The sequence below is a fragment of the Enhydra lutris genome, unplaced genomic scaffold, assembly GCF_002288905.1.
Source record: "Enhydra lutris kenyoni isolate GAN:26980312 unplaced genomic scaffold, ASM228890v2 scaffoldscaffold18, whole genome shotgun sequence".
Taxonomy (NCBI): Eukaryota; Metazoa; Chordata; class Mammalia; order Carnivora; family Mustelidae; genus Enhydra; species Enhydra lutris.
Genome location: NW_019154102.1, coordinates 14153812 through 14173003, shown reverse-complemented (window position 1 = coordinate 14173003; position 19192 = coordinate 14153812). Strand labels below are relative to the sequence as shown.

General features: G+C 35.9%; 1 protein-coding gene across 3 annotated transcripts in view; it reads right to left on the bottom strand.

Annotated features, from left to right (window-relative positions):
* Positions 1–19192, bottom strand: part of LOC111148128 (EH domain binding protein 1) — a 333275-nt gene that overhangs the window by 206992 nt on the left and 107091 nt on the right. The window lies entirely within an intron of this gene.

The following is a 19192-nucleotide window of genomic DNA, read 5'->3' as shown; positions in this document are numbered from 1 at the left end:
TATGATGATGATTAAGACATAATCCCTGACTATGTGTTCTAATGGCAAAGGGACATTTTTATATGAAGATGATTTGTAAATCATGTAAATCAGAGTCATATACCAGCATTCCTTAGAATTTACTGGTCTGGGAGTTCAGATCTAAAATAAGGCCTAATTTTCAAGCTGTGTGACCTTGAGTAAGTAACCTGAGCCTCACTAACCTCTGGTATAAAATAAGGAGACTAATCAGAAATCCATTTAAGCTATAAAATTATTCAATTTTCCAACCAAGGCAGGAAAAACTACCATTAACCTTTGAATTATTATTTAATAAATCTTTACTTTATTTGTCTTATGATTGACAAACCTGCCTAAAATAAAGATAGACTAATTTAATCAAAACATTAAACCAGCCTTTAGAAAAAATTGACATTTCTGCCAGCAGGACAAGTAAAAATGTAATGTAGCATCCCTAAAGAATACCTTGTTTTAAAATGTGGTCCTATCTGTCAGATTATGCACAGCAATATTATACAGAACTATTAGTGCATGTAGATACCTTATGAATGAATTTTAAAAATGCATCAAGTACTTGAGAAGGATTTAAGCCCTCTCAGAAGAAATACTTAAGAATATGCAAATACCCTCAACTGAATCAAGTTGAACAGATGTGACTATCCCAAACAATACAAGTATTCTTTCCCTGGTCGCTACTGTCAATCAAAGAATAAGATTAAGGTCCAAGGTTCTGACAATGTGCAAAATGAAAAAGTATGATCAGGTAGTATCAATTTATTACACTGATATGAACAATAATCTCTTATTGTACCTTTAGAATAGCGAACAACTTTTACATATAATATAGGATTTAAAGCCTCTGTTTTGGAAGCATGACATAGAAACTATGACATATTATTTTTAATTTTGCTAAATAAATCTGTTTCAAAAAGTATGACACTAATTAATCCCTTGATAATAATTATTTAATTTTATAAGCAAATAAACTATAAAAATTAAGGTAACTTAGAAATGAGCATAATTCGGAAAGCCCAATTGAAGTATAATTCCAACAAAATCCAGAGTTTTGATGATTAACATTCAAATTCATTTTTTAGATAAAAACTGCCAGAAAAGGTTTTTTGCTGAACTCAAGGAGTTTTTAAGCTTTCGGTAAATCAGCGTCTCTGAAACAACAGAAAATAAAGGCTACTGAATTCTAAACATAATTAGCTGTACCACTTAATTAAGTATTTACTTGCTCAGCAACAATGAAAACAGCTCTTTGTAAAGTCTGGACAGGTGAACAAAACAGAGCCCTTTTGAGTCTACAATATCCATTCCTACTATTAACACAGGATCTCACTAGAGTCTGTGCTGGGAAAAGAGGTCTGAATGGTATTTCTAGTAATTCTTCACCAAGCTCGCATATTGTTTTCCTCTTTAAAATTAGCTGTCCCATACAAGAGATATTTAAAAAGAACAATAATGAGAGAAATATAAGGATCTTTCATAGCTCTAACTCCAGCTCCACGAATCTTCATTTTTTACAACTGAGTTTAAATCTTTACCCACCCAAAATTGATATCATTACTATTAACAGTTCTACAAAGAGGAACAAAATAAGTGTTTGCAGTTGCAAAATGAGCATGTCTGTTGCACCCTATGAGCCTTCCAGAAAGGAGTAGGGGCCAGCCAGGCAGAAGGAGTTTAGAATTACTCTTACTGCTGCCAGAGTTCTAAAGCTATTTCATGTCATATGCAAAGTGGAAAAGAGGACGAAATAAGAGGAAAAAATAGTAAAGGACTCTGAGAGAAAGAAAGACGACAAAAGTCAGTAAAAAGTGAGGATTCACGTATATTTAAGACTAAGTTTTTGTCTCTGGGCATACATTTATACATGTTTGTATGAATCTGACAGTATTTAAGGAATTACTTCAAAACTCCTAAAGTTGAAGTTCTTAAATTTTAGTGTTTATTAAAAAACAAAAAAACTAGGAGAGCTTTAGACAATCTAGATAACTGGATCCCACCCTCAGAGATCTTAAATTATCAAAACCAGAGATGGGCTGGGGAATCTGCTGCATTTCTAAAAATAGTAAGTACCTCGTTCTCTACTCCCATCCCGCCCCACCCACACCCACACCACTACTACCAGGTGATTCTAATCCAGTTAATCTAAAATCACACTTTCAGAAATACTTTCCCTAAGGAAGTTCTTACATAATAAAATCATTTTACTTAAGAAATCTCACTCTCATTTTTCCCAAGTACTCTTCTGTAATTAAAAACAAACAAACAAAAAAAGCCAAGCCTTAGCTGGGGTGCCAGGGTGGCTCAGTTGGTTAAACCATCTATCTTTGGCTCAGGTCATGATCCCAAGACCCTGGGATGGAGTGCAGTGTTCCCTCTCCCTTAGTATTTTCCTTTTCATTTTGCCAATCTGAGATTATTAAATATTACTTCACTGCATCTTAATTGCACTTCCATGATTATTAATGGCATTGATTATCTTTTCACAGTTTATTGGCCATGTGTTTCCACTTTTGTAAAATCTTTTGTAGTTTTTCCTACTGCTGGTTATTTTTTTCTTTTTTTCATGAAATTGAAAAATTGCTTTTATTCTGCTATTATGTTCTTCTGGTTTGGGGGTCTTTTAAAATCCTGATTTAGTTAATATACAGTGTTATATTAGTTTCAGGTATACCAATATAGTCCATATTATTACTCAGTGTTCATCAAGAGAAGTGTACTCTTAATTCCCTTCATTGATGTCACCTATATCCCTGCCCTACCTACCCTCTGGTAACCATCTGTTTGTTCTTTATAGTTAAAGAGTCTGTTTGGGGCACCTGGGTGGCTCAGTAGGTTAAGCGTCTGCCTTTAGCTCAGGTCATGAACCCAGGGTCCTGGGATCAAGACCTACCTCGGGCTCCCTGCTCAGCGGGGAGCCTGCTTCTACTTCTCCTACTCCCCTGTATTCCTTCTCTCACTGTCTCTGTCAAATAAATAAATAAAATCTTTAAAAAAATATATTTTGGGATAATTTAAGATTTTTTAAAACCCTTACTCTATTAAAGTGTTAATTTAATAGATCTTCTAAAGTTAAAGCAACTCCACATTCCTGGGGGAAAAAAACCAACATAATCGGAGTCTATTTCCTTTTGGGAAAGGTTTCTTTTTTTCTTTAAAGATTTTATTTATTTATTTGACAGACAGAGATCACAAGTAGGCAGAGAGGCAGGCAAACAGAGACAGGAGGAAGCAGGCTCCCCACAGAGCAAATAGCCCAATGTGGGGCTCGATCCCAGAACCCTGGGATCATGACCTGAGCCGAAGGCAGAGGCCTTAAGCCACTGAGCCACCCAGGTGCCCCTTGGGAAAGGTTTCTAATTACAGACACAATTTCCTTAATGATTATAGAAGTATTCAGTGTTTAGTGTCTCCCAAAGCCAGTTCAGATAAATAATTTTCCATCTTGGAATTTATACATTTCTTCCAAGATTTCAAATTTAGTGACATAAAACTTTTTAAAACCTTTTTATTATCTTAATCTCTGCAAAATCTATAGTTTTGTGTATTTCTTCACTCTCAATGCACTTTGTGTCTTCTTTCGTTTCTAGATAATTCCTGCTATAAACTGTCCATTTCCTTGTGTTTTCTGAATCAACAACTTTTGGCTTTGCTAATCCTTTCTAGTGAATGGATGTTTTCTATTTCTTTTTTTTTTTTTTTTTAAGATTTCATTTATTTATTTGAGAGAGAGAAATAGTGAGAGAGAGGCATTAGGAGGGAGGAGAGGAGGGAGAGAGCAGGGAGCTGGGAGCCTGATGCGGGCCTCAATCCCAGAACCCTGGGATCATGACCTGAACTGAAGGCAGACAGTTAACTGACTGAGCCACCCAGGCGCCTGGGTTGTTTTCTATCTCAATAGTTTCTGCTCATCTTTACTATTTCCTTCCTCCTACTTTCCTCAGATATATTTTAACTCCTGAATTCTGAGCATTTCTTTTTTTCTGATCTAAGCATTTAAGATGATATATTTCTCTAAGTACTACTTTAACTATATCTTATATTATTTTGTTATTCTATAGTTAAATATTTTCTAAGTTTTCATTACAAGTTCTTTGACTCACGTTATAAATTTCCCCATGTCTTTTCATCACTTAATAGGTCACGTCTTTTTAGTGCTGTATAATACTCCATTGTCTGAATGTGCCACAGTTTATCCACTCATCTCCTGAAGGACACCTTGGTTGCTTCCAAGTTTTAGCAATTATGAATAAAGCTGCTATAAAACATCCATGAGTAGGTTTTTGTGTGGACAAGGATACACATTTTGTTTGGGTAAATACCAAGTTGTATGACTGCTGGATTGTATGAAAACAGTATGTTTAGTTTTGTAAGAAACCACCAAACTGTTTTCCAAAGTAACTGTACGATTCTGCATTCCCACCAGCAACTGTATAAAAGTTCTTGTTGCTCCACATTCTCACCAGAATTGGATGTTGACAGTGTTCTAGATTTTCACCATTCTAATAGGTATGTAGCAGTATCTCATTTTTTTAAAATTTACATTTCCCTGATAACATGATGTAGAGCATCTTTTCATGTGTCTATTTGCCATCTGTACATCTTCTTTCTTAAAGTTTTTGTTCCATTTTTTAAATTGGGTTGTTTGCTCTTGTGTTGTGTTTTATGTATTACAGATAACATTCCTTTATTAGAAAGTTTTTTGTTAGTGTTTTCTCCCTTCTGTTGCTTCTCTTCTGCTCTTGACATTGTTTTTCACAAAGCAAGTTTTTAATTTTAATGAAATTATCCATTATTTCTTTCGTGGACCATATGTTTCATTTTGTATCTAAAATGGCATCACCATACCCAATGTCATCTAGGTTTTCTCCTGTGTTATCTTCTAGTAGTTTTACAGTTGTGTATTTTACATTTAGGTCACTGACCCATTTTGAGTTAATTTTTGTGAAGGGTGTAAAGTGTCTAGATGCATTTTTGTTTTGTTTTGTTTTTGGCATACGGATGCCCAGTTGTTTTAGCACCATTTGTTGAAAAATCTATCTTTGCTTCATTGTATTGTCTTTGCTCCTTTGTCAAAGATCAGTTGACGATATTTGTGGGGGTCTATATCTAGACTCTCTATTCTGTTTCAGTTATGTCTCTTCTTTCACCAAGATTACACAGTATTGATTATTGTAGCTTTATATTTCAATCAATACACAGTATTGATTGTAGCTTTATTCAGGCAGTGTCAGTCCTCCAACTTTGTTCCTCTCCTTCAATATTATGTTGACTATTCTGAGTTTTGCATTTCCATATAAATTTTAGAATCAGTTTGTTGATATTCACATAACACCTTGTTGGGATTTTCATTGGGACTGCATTTAATCTATAGATCAAGTTGGAAAGAACAGACATCTTAACAATATTGAGTCTTCCTATCCATGAACATGGAATATCTCTCCATTTATTTAGTTCTTTGATTTTGCTCATCAGAATTTTGTAGTATTCTTCATATATGTCTTGTACACATGTTGTTAGACCTATACTTAAGTATTTTGTTTCTGGGGGGTGCTAATGTAAATGAAATTGTGTTTTTAATTTCAAATTCCACTTGTTCATTGTTGACATATAGGAAAGCAACTGACTTTTATATATAAACCTTGTATCCTATAGCCTTGCTATAATTACTTATTAGTTCCAGGAGGATTTTTGTTAATTCTTTTGCTTTCTACATAGATGATCATGTATTCTGTGAACAAAAACAACTTCATATCTTACTTCCCATTCTGTATACTTTTTCTTTCTTTCTTTCTTTCTTTCTTTCTTTTTTTTTGGTCTTATTTCATTAGCAAGGACTTCCAGTACACTATAGAGAAGTAGTGAAAGAGGCATCCTTGCCTTGTAGTGAAAAGGCTTTAGTGGGAAAGTTTTGAGTTTCTCACCATAAAGTATGATGTTAGCTGTTGGGATTTTTGTAGATATTCTTTATTAAGTTGAAGAAGTTGGCTGAGATTTTTTTTTTTTTTTATCATTAATGGATGTTGGATTTTGTTAAATGCTTTTGCTTCATCTATTGATACAGTCAGGTGATCTTTCCATTTTAATGGTTGATTACATTAATTAATTTTCAAATACTGAACCAGACTTGCATGTCTGAGATAAATCCCACTTAGCTGTGTTATATAATTCTTTTTTTTTTAATTCAATTTGCTAATAATTTATTGAGAATTTTTACATCTATGCCACTAGGAGATACTGATCTGTAGTTTTCTTTTCAAATAATGTCTTTGTTTTATTTTGGTATAGAGTAATGCTGGCCTCATAGAATGAGTTAAGAAGTATTTCCTCTGTTTCTATCCTCCAAAAGAGACTGTAGAGAATTAATATACTTCCTTAAATGTTTCATAGAATTCAGAAGTGAACCCATCCAGACTTGTTGCTTTCTGTATATTCTGGATGTAAAACAATTTTTTAAAGATTCATTTATTTGTATTTTTGAGAGAGAGAGCATACATATGTAAGAGTGGGAGGAGGGGCAGAGAGAGACAGAGAGAGCGAGCCTCAAGCAGTCTCCTTGTTGAGCACAGAGCCCAATCCCAAGATCATGACCAGAGCCAAAATCAAGAGTCAGAGGTATAACCAACTGAGCCACCTGGGTACCCAAAACAATTTAATAAGACTGTCACTGTTTTATATTCATACAAATCTCTTTGAAGTGTTTATATCTCTCTAAAATATCACTAATGTCCAATTTAATAGCTAGATTCTCATATCTACTTTCATATTCAATCTGTGTGATAAGTTATTTTAGTTGAAGTATATGAAGAAAATCCAGCCTCATACAGATAAACAGCTGGAAAAGACAGGAGTATTTTAATGATGTTTTCAGATAATTTGGGGTCTCCTTTGGTATTATATCAAAACTCCACAAGTGGTACTTTCTTAGATGTTAACAGTAATGTGGAATTTGAAATCACATCAATAAACTTTCAAACTCTGTTAAATTAAGATCCAATGCTCTATCATGCATGTTGAATAGGTTTTTTACTCATGCATGATTTTGTACCTCATACACTTTGGTCTTTGGAAAATACTGATTCTCTGAATTATGCAGGTATTTTATTTTGTTTTATTTATTGATTGATTGATTGATTGATATTTAAGCCCTCTTTTGCAGGATATTTTACTGGGAAGTGGCAAGCAACTTACCATTCTTCTCATATAAAAATAAAACCAAACTTGCATAAATTACTAGTCACAGAATAAAAATATAACAAAACAAACAAATAAGAGAATGAACTCTAATCCTGCCAAGAACAAAGGCTAGGTTTAAATTACAGAGAGAACCCAGCCAGCTGATGACTAGTCTTTGATGACAACTGTATTAAGGAAAATCACCAATATTGTCAGAAACACTTCTAAGAAAATAGTATGGTCCAATGCCCTGAAGGTGCTTTTTTTTTTAATAATTTTTTAATAAACATATAATGTATTATTAGCCCCAGGGGTACAGGTCTGTGAATCGCCAGGTTTACACACTTCACAGCACTCACCATAGCACACACCCTCCCCAATGTCCATAACCCCATCACCCTCTCCCAACCCCTCTCTCCCTGGCAACCCTCAGTTTGTTTTGTGAGATAAAAGTCTCTTATGGTTTGTCTCCCTCCCGATCCCATCTTCTTTCATTTATTCTTTTCCTACCCCCCAAGCCCCCCACATTGCATCTCTACTTCCTCATATCAGGGAGATCATATGATAGTTGTCTTTCTCCGATTGACTTATTTTGCTAAGCAAAATACCCTCTAGTTCCATCACGTCATCACAAACGGCAAGATTTCATTTCTTTTGATGGCTGCATAGTATTCCATTGTATATATATACCACATCTTCTTTATCCATTCATCTGTTGGTGGACATCTAGGTTCTTTCCATAGTTTGGCTATTGTGGACATTGCTGCTATAAACATTCGGGTGCACATGACCCTTCAGATTACTACGTTTGTATCTTTAGGGTAAATACCCAGTAGTGCAATTGCTGGGTTGTAAGGAAGCTCTATTTTCAACTTTTTGAGGAACCTCCATGCTGTTTTCCAGAGTGGCATATGCAGGTATTTTAAATGTTGATACATCCCATTATGTAATACCAAAGTAACCATATTTGCTTATTTCACTACCTATTCCATCAGAAAAATCTTCAGGCACAGGGAAATTAGAAGCTTAACATGGAGAAAACAAGTTTTTCAGAATTCTAATTTTCACTTGAAAGCCTGAGTTTTATCATTGGGAACAAATAATTTCAGTCACCTACCTTTAATTAGCAGGCTCATTTTGTTCAGTTTCAAGAAAATGTTTGTCAAATTAATACCTAAGTGTTCATCACCAGTTAGTCATTTTTGTTCAAGAAAGAAGTGTTCCAGGGAAAAAGGGTGATTAGCTTAGTTTACAACTCAAATAATCACACAACTGCTTTTTCTTAAATATGTTTTCCCTGGGATGCCTGGGTGGCTCAGTTGGTTGGACAACTGCCTTCGGCTCAGGTCATGATCCCGGAGTCCCGGGATCGAGTCCCGTATCGGGCTCCCAGATCCATGGGGAGTCTGCTTCTCCCTCTGACCTTCTCCTTGCTCATGCTCTCTCTCACTGTCTCTCTCTCAAATAAATAAATAAAATCTTTTAAAAAAAATATGTTTTCCCTTTGCAAGGCAGACTGAGTGCTTCATGTATACATCCCGTTTTGTCAGAGAGAATATTAAAGACTCAATACTCAAGGGTCAAAATTTAATGAAATTACTAATTTTGTCACATCAAGAACATACATAAATGAAACTGAATAAAGACTAGTTCCTAGTTACAAATTTTCAAGGCTGATATCACTTCTACCTATTAATACTAAGACATAAGAGGCAATCTTCCTCATTGTTTTCTTCTGTGCGGTAAATTCATTACGCTGATGGTACAGTCTGGGATGTCAGCTTTGTGCATGGGAACATGGGGGCATGGGAAGTACTAGACATTTTCTGTATCTCCATGCAGTGGTTAAAGCAGTAAATCACGGCTTCAGGAGAAACTCTCAGTGGTAAAGCGATGAAGAATGAGTCTTGATTTCTTGGTTTCAATATTTTTTTTAAAACTTCTCTGGGTTCTTTCTATGTTATTTTAGGAATGCATTTATAAAGCTCACTTGGTCATATTTTATCCAAGTTTTTAACTGTTTTCCAATAGGGGAGTTACCCAGGCTGGCTAATTGGTTACATTGCCAGAAGCAAATTCTTCATTTGAATTTTATAAGAACAGAACTCAACGTTCCTTTTTTTAAAGATTTTACTTATCTGAGAGAGAGAGAGAGAGAGAGAGAGAGAGAGAGAGAACACAAGCAGGAAGAAGGAGCAGAGGGAGAGGGAGCAGCAGACTCCCCGCTGAGAAGGGAGCCCTACACATGGGGCTCCATCCCAGAACCCTGGGATCATGACCTGAGCCAAAGGCAGACACTTAACCAACAAGCCACCCAGGCTCCCCTGTAATTTTTTTATTTTTAGATTTTTCATTAATGAACCTTCTTTCTGAGGGTATACAAGCTAAAGAAATAAAGCATATTATACCCAATATGCACATTATATAAATTAAGCAACTGAGCCACCTAGGCCCCAGAATCAAACATTTTTTTTTAAAGATTTTATTTATTTGACAGATCACAAGTAGGCAGAGAGGCAGGCAGAGAGAGAGAAGGGAGGAAGCAGGCTCCCCGCTGAGCAGAGAGCCCGATGCGGGGCTCGATCCCAGGATCTTGAGATCATGACCTGAGCTGAAGGCAGAGGCTTTAACCCACTGAGCCACCCAGGCGCCCCCAGAATCAAACATTTTATTTTATTTTATTTTTTTAATTTTTATTTATTTGACAGAGAGAGAGAGAGAGGTCACAAGGAGGCAGAGCAGGCAGAGAGAAGGGGGGGGAAACAGGCTCCCTGCCAAGCAAAGAGCCCGATGCGGGACTCGATCCCATGACCCTGAGATCATGACCTGAGCGCAAGGCAGAGGCTTAACCCACTGAGCCACCCAGGTGCCCCCAGAATCAAACATTTTAATAAAGAAATAGCCATCACAACAAAGTTCACTTCTCTCCCATTGACCTAAGCTCCTAATCTGGAAACTCTTTTTTTTTTTTTAAATATTCTATTTATTTATTTGACAGACAGAGTTCACAGGCAGGCATAGAGAGAGAGGAAAGGAAGCAGGCTCCCTGCTGAGCAGAGAGCCCAATGTGGGGCTCGATCCCAGGACCCTGGGATCAGGACCTGAGCTGAAGGCAGAGGCTTTAACCCACTGAGCCACCCAGGCGCCCCCTAATCTAGAAACGACTTATTGGGACTGTTTAAGATTTTGTTTTATTGGAACTCCCCACATGTAAACCTGCGATTATCTTTGCAACCATGACTTTTATGTTGTCTGTTTAGACTCTGTCTCAACATCACCTTAAGTAGGTAGTAAGTACCTGGTGATATATTAATGCTAGCAGCAAATACCCTTTTAAAGATTTTTTTTTTTTAACTTTTTATTTGACAGGCAGAGATTACAAGTAGGCAGAAAGGCAGGCAGAGAGAGAGGAGGAAGCAGGCTCCCTGGTGAGCAGAGCCCCCGATGTGGGGCTCGATCCCAGGACCCTGGGACCATGACCTGAGCCGAAGGCAGAGGCTTTAACCCATTGAGCCACCCAGGCGCCCAGCAAATACCCTTTTAGAGGCACACAATCTAATGCCTGATTCTACTCATTCTTAACCATCAGAAGTCTAAATTCTCTTCTGATTCTATACAACTAAATCAGGGCACCAAGAAATCAAGTGACAGGCAGATAGAACTCCAGACAGCATTCTCAAGATGTGTGATAAGACTAACACTTAAAGGTCTCAATTATTAGATCTCACCTTCTAGCTTATGACTGCATGAATTATTTGCAGCAAAGAACTAATACACTCAAGTTATTTGTGTAAACTACCATCTTCTCTACTGATGTAAGAACCAAAATTGTCAAATAAGATAATGTAGAATTGGAAGGGACCTTTAAGTTTCTAAATCCATCCTGTCACCCCCAGTGCAAAAACACCTTATACCACCCTAACAGAGAATTATCACAATTGCTTCCTGGTACTTTTCATTTAAATTCAACCAAAAAACTCCTAAGACTTTATTTGGTGCACTATATATATGTGTGCACTATAATTTGGTGCACTATAGTATCAAGGCCAACAATTTTGCTTTTAATTTATTCTACAAATACCTACTGAGAGACTATCATGTGGTTGAAATTCTCTCATTGACCTTTGTGATAACACTTTAAACTTTATTTTCAAATGATAAAGAGTCAAGTTAGAAATAAAAAAATCCTAACTTTCTCAAAATTGTGATGCTAGTCCTTCGAGCTGTCACAAGCACCGCATTTCTCAGGCCATGCTGAAAAGATCTTTGCTTCATCAGCAGACCAAAATGGAATACTACAGAATTTAATTTGGATTCCATGGAGCAATTAAATGCTAAAGCAGACATGCCACAAGGAGCTCTCTCAACCACAAAGACTTAATTAGAAACCATATCAGCTAAAATAACCAACTTAGATGGTTGGATGGAAGAGAGTTTGGTAGCACAAATGTAAACTGAAAGAATCAATATTAAAAATCTATTTAGACATGTACTCAAAAACATTTTAAAAATTATCACACTGATTTTAGAATAAATTCTAAATACTCTCTAAAAAAATCCAAATTAAAAAACCTCAACCTCTCAAAAAGAGGGAAACTCCAGATATACATAAAAATACAAGTTAAAGTATTCAAGTCAAAGGTCTAAATGAGTTGCAGGTTGTCCAAATTTAAAACACACACACACACACAAAGTCAAGTCTACTACAAAGTTGTTAACAGGATTATTTCCTCTGTAATCCTAAAGAAAGATATTAAAATTTTATCGATACTACTGTATGAAGTTTTTTTTTTTTAACCTTAAGCAGGAACTATAATACCAGATTTTTCACCTTATTTTTTTTATAGATTTTTATTTATTTGTCAGAGAGAGAAAGAGGTAGGCAGAGAGAAAAGTAGGCTCCCTGCTGAACAAGGAACCTGATGTGGGACTCTGGGATGGTGACCCAAGCTGAAGGCAGACACTTAACTGACTGAGCCACCCAGGCACCCCTTTCTTTTCACTTTATTTCTTTAAGATTTTTATTTATTTGCCAGAGCGTATATTACCAGATTTTTAAATTGGTTTCCAGTATGTGTTCTAAGGGAAACAGACTCTTCTGTTAGATTATACACCTGGTACCCAAGGATTATGTCATTCATGGCCAGTACCTGAATGTGTGCGCTAAGGACCCCCAAATCTTCATAACTAGACAGACCTACCCCCAAATCTTCATAACTAGACAGACCTAATCTTAGTTGTTTAGTTTCATCCATATCACAGACTCAACCAAACTGAATCATCTCCATCCCTTAAGATGTTTCTCCTGAGTTCTCATTTCAGTGAGTTGTATAGTACCGTTAATCAAGCATCTCAATCCCAGGACTCACCAAACTAAGTTGGCTCTAACTGCTAAATCTCTCCAGAATCCAGACCCATTCTTTCCATATCCAATCATGTGAAAAGACCACTGCTATAACCTCTGCATTTGTTGCCCTTTCTCCAGTATCATACATATCTGTATTTCATATTCCATAATTCTATGAGGGTAATCCTCTTTTTGTTTTAATGCTACACCTTTTTTTCTGATTGTATGAGAAAATTCACCATGGAAAATTATAAATACATAAAAAAGTACAAAGAAGAATCACTCAAAATTTTACCAACTAGCTGAAACCACTACTAATACTTTGACATATTTTCTCTAGTCTTTCTAAAATAGTTGAGATGAGTTGCAAATTCTTATGCTTTTTAAAGTTAACATTATAGTTTGTAAACCTAAATTTTAGAAGTTGCATATCATTTTGAATCGTGATTACACCACAAATTTACATAACTGTCTCCTATTAATGAACTTAAATTTAAGTCACTTTACGTTTGTCACTTAGAAATGATGTGCAGCTAACATTTTTATGCCCAAAGTATTTCTGGCACTTTTGACGGTTTCATAGGACAGATTCCTAGAAGTAGAATTTTTGAGTAAAGTATTTGAATCCTTTCCAAGGAAATCATACCAAAGTTTCTAACCTACAGTGTACAACAGTGCTAGTCTCATTCATCACACCAAAGCAGCACTATTATTTTTAAATCTTTGCTAAACTGTTAAGAAAAACTTGTATTTCACTCATTTAAGTTGCATTTCTTTGATAACTCATGACCTTGAATATATTTCTGTGTTTATTATCCATCTACATTTTCTCTTTTGTAAAACTAGTCATGCGCTTTGTCCATTTACCTATTTGGATCTTACTCTTAAGAGAAAAAAAGATTTCTAGAGCTCTTTAAATATTGAAAATATTAGCCTTTTATCTGCCACTTTTGTGGCAAATATATCTTCTTGCCGTGTTGTTTAATCTCTTGATTTAAAAACCTTATAGTTTATTACATAAATAATGCAGGGTTCATTATAAAAAATAATTACACAATTCAAAGAAGTAAAAAAATATAAAAATTACATATAGCCCCACCTATAGAGTGAAACATTTTTATATTGTATTGATTTTCTAGCTTATTTATAGTCATTGTTAAGAAAAGTTGAAGCATACATTGTGCATATTCTTTTGTAAACTTTTTTCATTAAAATATGATGAATATACTTCTTTACCAATATTTAACCATGATGTCATTTATAATGGCTACAAATATTTCATTGTAGACATAACAATTTAATCCCATGTTTTGGGGCATTGAGATTCTAATTTTTCATATTACCACATAAAAGTATGGTAATATGCAATAACCATATAACCACAGAAAATGTAAGCATTAACCATATAAAAATCCTCTCAGTTAATTCTTATATTCATACTTAAATACTTCACTTAGATAAATTTCTGTTGGTTAAATAACAGAGACATACATTTTAAAAAGCATTTTATATGACTGCCATTTGCCCTATAGAAGTGACACCAACTAAGGTCCCACTAACAGGTGGACCTTAGGCAACAATGAGTCATAGCATTGTTTTTAAAATAGATATGAGTTTTGATTTTTATGGGACAAATCTATGCATATTTTCCTCTGTGATTTCTTTCCCACTGCTCAGAAGCTTAAAAAGATCTTCATCTAATGATTTAATAATATTCACTTCTATTCTCTTTTAGTTTAGATTATTTTATTGTAGATTAGATTATTTTATTAACTTTTTTATCTATTTGGAATTCCTTTTGTAGTGACAGGATACTGCTTCCATTTGAGAACACAAACTGCCCCTTCCCCCAAATGCATCCCATGCTCTGAAAACATGCTGCCAATTGTATATACTATTCAATTTTTCTGTTGTGACATAACTTTATCATTTTGAGGCATAGAAGACCCTCCCAAAAAAGGCACAAAACCAGAAGAAATAACAATAGCAGATACTTTTTATAGATTACTTTATGCCAAGCATTACTCTAAGTGCATAACTATAATTTCTTATTTGTTCCTCACAATAATCCTATGAGATAGATACTACTACTACCTCATTTAAAGATAGGAAACTGAGGGGCAACTGGGTGGCTCTTACTCTTGATCAGGTCATGATCTTAGGGTTGTGAGATCAAGCCCCGCATCAGGCTCTGCACTGGGCATGGAGCCTACTTAAAATTCTCTCTCTTCTTTTCCCTCTGCCTCTCCCCACCCTTCCTCTCTAAAAAAATAAATAAATAAAGATAGGAAACTGAGGCACAAAAGGATTAGTCAACTTGCCCAAAGTTACATAGCTAGTAAGTAAAAGAGCTGAAATATAAACACAGGCAATCTGGTTCTGCAATATATACACTTAAGCACTATACTGTACTACATGAAAGAAAAGACAAATTGAATGTATCAGTACTAAAAGCTTACCATGTTGTAAAAGACATCATTTGCAATACTAAAAAGAAAAGTTACTGGTAGGGAGAAAATATCCACAAGATACATAAAAACAGTGAATAGGATACATAAGTTCTAAAAATAAATAAGAAAAACGCAATCCGGGGCGCCGGGGTGGCTCAGTGGGTTTAGCCTCTGCCTTCAGCTCAGGTCATGATCCCAGGGTCCTGAGATCGCCCCACATCAGGCTCTCTGCTTAGCAGGCAACCTGCTTCCTCTTCTCTTTCTGCCTGCCTCTCTGCCTACTTGTGATCTCTCTGTCAAGTGAATAAATAAAAAATCCTTAAAAAAAAAAGAAAAGAAACACGCAATCCAATTAAAAACTGGCAATGGATATTCATGGGCAATTCACAGAAAGATATTAAGTGGCCAGCAAAAATATAATAAGATGTTGAACTTCCTAGTTATCAGAGAAATGCAAATTAAAACGATAATGAAAGCATTTTCACTCATCAGAATGACAAAAATTTAAAAGTCTAGTACTATCCAGTGTTGTTGAAGGTATGGAACGAAAACGGGCCTTTCAATTACTGTTGATGGGAATATAAACAGTAATGCAGACTACTATAAGGATGTCTTTTTAGCACTGAAACTATCAAAATAAAATAATGTCCCCTTTGACTGAACAATTCCATTTCTGGGAATCTATCCCAGAATATGGGAACCTATTGTGAATGTGTACATAAATTCTCAATGCTGTGCTATCTGTAACATCATCAAGTAAAATGGAAATTACCATAATATCCACTAGCAGAAGAATGGTTAAATCATTATGGTAGATCCATCTGTACTATGGAAAACTGTGCAGTAACTAAATACTGTAAGTGAAAAAGCAAGTCACAAAACAATATGTAAAGCATGATACCATTTAAGAACAAAACCAAAACTTAACTTTAAAATATGTGTTTGCTTGGGGCTCCTGGGTGGCTCAGTCAATTAAGCATCTGCCTTCAGCTCAGGTCATGGTCCCAGGGTCCTGGGATCAAGCCCTACGTCAAGCTCCCTGCTCAGGGGGAGTCTGCTTCTCCCTCTCCCTCTGCCTTTCCCCTCTGCTCATGCATTCCTCCTCTCCAAAAACAAATAAAATTTCTTTAAAAAATAAGTATATGCTTATGTGATTTCAAAGAAAAAATGTCTAGAATTATGTATGAGAGAACTTTTCCTTTTTTTTACTTTATATATTTCTTTATTGTTTGAATCTTTTACAATTATCTGTTCATATTTACTATCACCTATTCTTATTTAATACTTTAGTGATTTCTAAAAAAACTGTGTTTATGTGGGAAAGGAATCAACAAACATTAAGGAGATGGGGAAAAAGACAAAGGTAGGATTTCTCAGCCATGGAACTACCGACATTTAGGACCCAATAAGTGTCTGATTTTTCGGGGGGCTTTCCTATGCATTGTAGCGTGTTTAGAAGCATCCCTGGCCTCTACCCACTAAGTTCTGGTACATCCTCCCTATTCCCCACCAAATCGTGAAAATCAAAAATGTCTCTAGACAGGTTGCCTGACTAGCCAACTCTTGGTTTTTGCTCAGGTCACGATCCCACAGTTTTGAGACTAAGCCCCCACATTGGGCTCTGTGTCCAGCAGAGTCTGCTTCAGATTCTCTCTGCAACTCTTTCCAACCCACTCTCTCTCTACCAAAAAAAAAAAAAAAGATTTCTCCAGACAATGCCACATTTTCCTGGGGAGGCGGGGGAAACAGTGCCCCCATATTCTACCCACCACCACATTGAGAATAACTGAATTAAGGAATCAAATATTCTGAGAGGCCTTCCCCAGTTCCTCAACCGGAGTTAGAATTCCTTGCACCTAATCCTATATGGTATCAATTATTAGTTTTTTCCTTGTTTGTGTCCAGTAGCCTGTGAGATTCATTAAGGCAGGTGTGTAGGCTGGTTAAACAGTCATCTCTTGTTCTGTGTTCCTCAAATGTATAAACTGGGACCACCCTCATCAGCAGCACATGATCCCAGCATACAGCTGGTGCTTGGCAATTGTTGAATGAATGCCTCAATTTTATTCTACAAAGATAATGAATGATATTGGTCTCTAGTTAAAAAATATAAACTAATCAATCTGCTTATAAAATTAAAATATATAAACTCTATAAAATATAAACAAAATTTAATTTACATAAATTATGCCACTTAAAAACAAACATGTAAACATGATTCTAAATATCAGTAATAAATTTACTAGGAGTTGCACAAAAAATTAAAAGCCAGATCTCAAATCTCTACTAAAGAAAAGAGTATCAGTGAATAAGTAAATTGATTACATGTATTTTTAACTAAGTTAATCAAATATATTTTGAGACATTTTAAAAAATTTTAAAACACATTGAAAAAGTGACAAGTATTATATTTCTTCTATTTCAAATATTTAACAACACTCTTGTTATGATACATCAGTATAGATGGGTGTGACAGATATGAATGTGTTGGTTAAACTTTCACTTCAGGGGCAGTCAATTTTCCTAACTGAGAGGTCAGGTGGAGTGCACACTGTATCAACTAAACTCCAGAGGCAGTGACCATTAGCACTTCTTTAATGCTTACTGTGATCAACACTTGAGACAATGTTAATCAGCACAGTGAATATCAGAAAGGGAATTTATTGGTAAAATGAGTATCTGATTGGTTAATAAAAATCAATTTTAGAAATGGGCTTTCTGGGCGCCTGGGTGGCTCAGTCAATTAAGCGTCCAACTCTTGATTTCAGCTCAGGTCACGATCTCAGGGTCCTGAGATCAGCCCTGCAATTCAGCTCCACTCTCAACAGGAAGTTGGCTTAGGATTCTCTCCCCCACTCCTTCTGCTCCTCCCCCCAGCTCGTGCTCCCTCTAGTAGGCACTCTGTAAAATAAATAAATAAACCTTTAAAAAAAAAGAAACAGGCTTTCATTACTAAACTTAGATATCGAGGAATTGTGATTTAGATGAAATATTTTATAGTTACTCTCCAACCTTTAATAAATAGGGCATAAAAATCCAGCTTGGTTTATATAGCCTTTCCTTTCAGAGATGGTATCCAGAGTTGATCCCTTAATAGTTCGGTATCTAGCTACTGGTGTGCGAGCATTTCTGGCTCCCTTATGCTGACTAGAAGGGTAACTGAATCTTGTCATGTAAATGCTGTGTACCTATTTTTACTAAACCTTTCATGCAAGCTGATGGTTGGAATGCCTAACTGGAGAGCTCAAAGCTAGGATCCTTTATGGACCTTATAAAATAGGCTTCTGTTAATTGTTTTGTGCATGTATGCTAATGGATATTTGTTTTAAAAATATCTGCACGTGGCAGAATATGGTCATTTCTTTATAATCTGGTAATAAGGTTGCAAAGAAACACCTTTAAACCTTTCGGTGACCACCATTTGGCCACCATGATCTACCAAAACCAAAAACAACAGTAATACCCGTTACTATAAATAATCACCATGGCATATGTCACTTCTTAACAACGACCTCTAGATTTTTGTTTTGGTGATACAGTTCGTACAGTCTTTGGACAACTGTCAAATATAAAACACAATCCAATGGTTTTTAATATTTCTTAACCTGCAGGGCACCTGGCTGGCTCAGTTGGCTGAACCTCTGACTCCTGATTTTGGCTCAGGTCATGATCTCATCATGGTCATGGGATTGAACCTCGCATTTGCCTCCATGCTGGATGTGTAGCCTGCTTGAGATTCTCTCTCTCTGTCTCCCTCTGCCCCCACTCCCCACAAATTGCACTCACTCACTCTCTTTCTCTCTCTCAAAGTGTGTATATATATACACATATGTATACACACACACACACACACACACACTTAACCTGCAAATCTTCAGAGACAGTCCTCAACTTTTAAATACTATGCAGCTAAAAATAACCATCCATACACCATGAAAAAAAATCTTCCCGATATCAACATTCTTTAAAGGGCCACTATAGGGTTGGTGTTGCAAATAACATTAAAGAGAGATATGAAAGCTGGGTAATCTACTACCAGAGACATGATATACCACTTTAAAACATGAGGTAAATGAAAGTTTTCGGGGAGAACAGAATACATGAGGACAACCTCGGGTTAAAGCATCATTCCTGTCATCACTACTAAAAGTTCAAGGGACATTCAGTTTGTGCAAAGAAGCAAAGCAGAGATGAAAGACCCAATTAC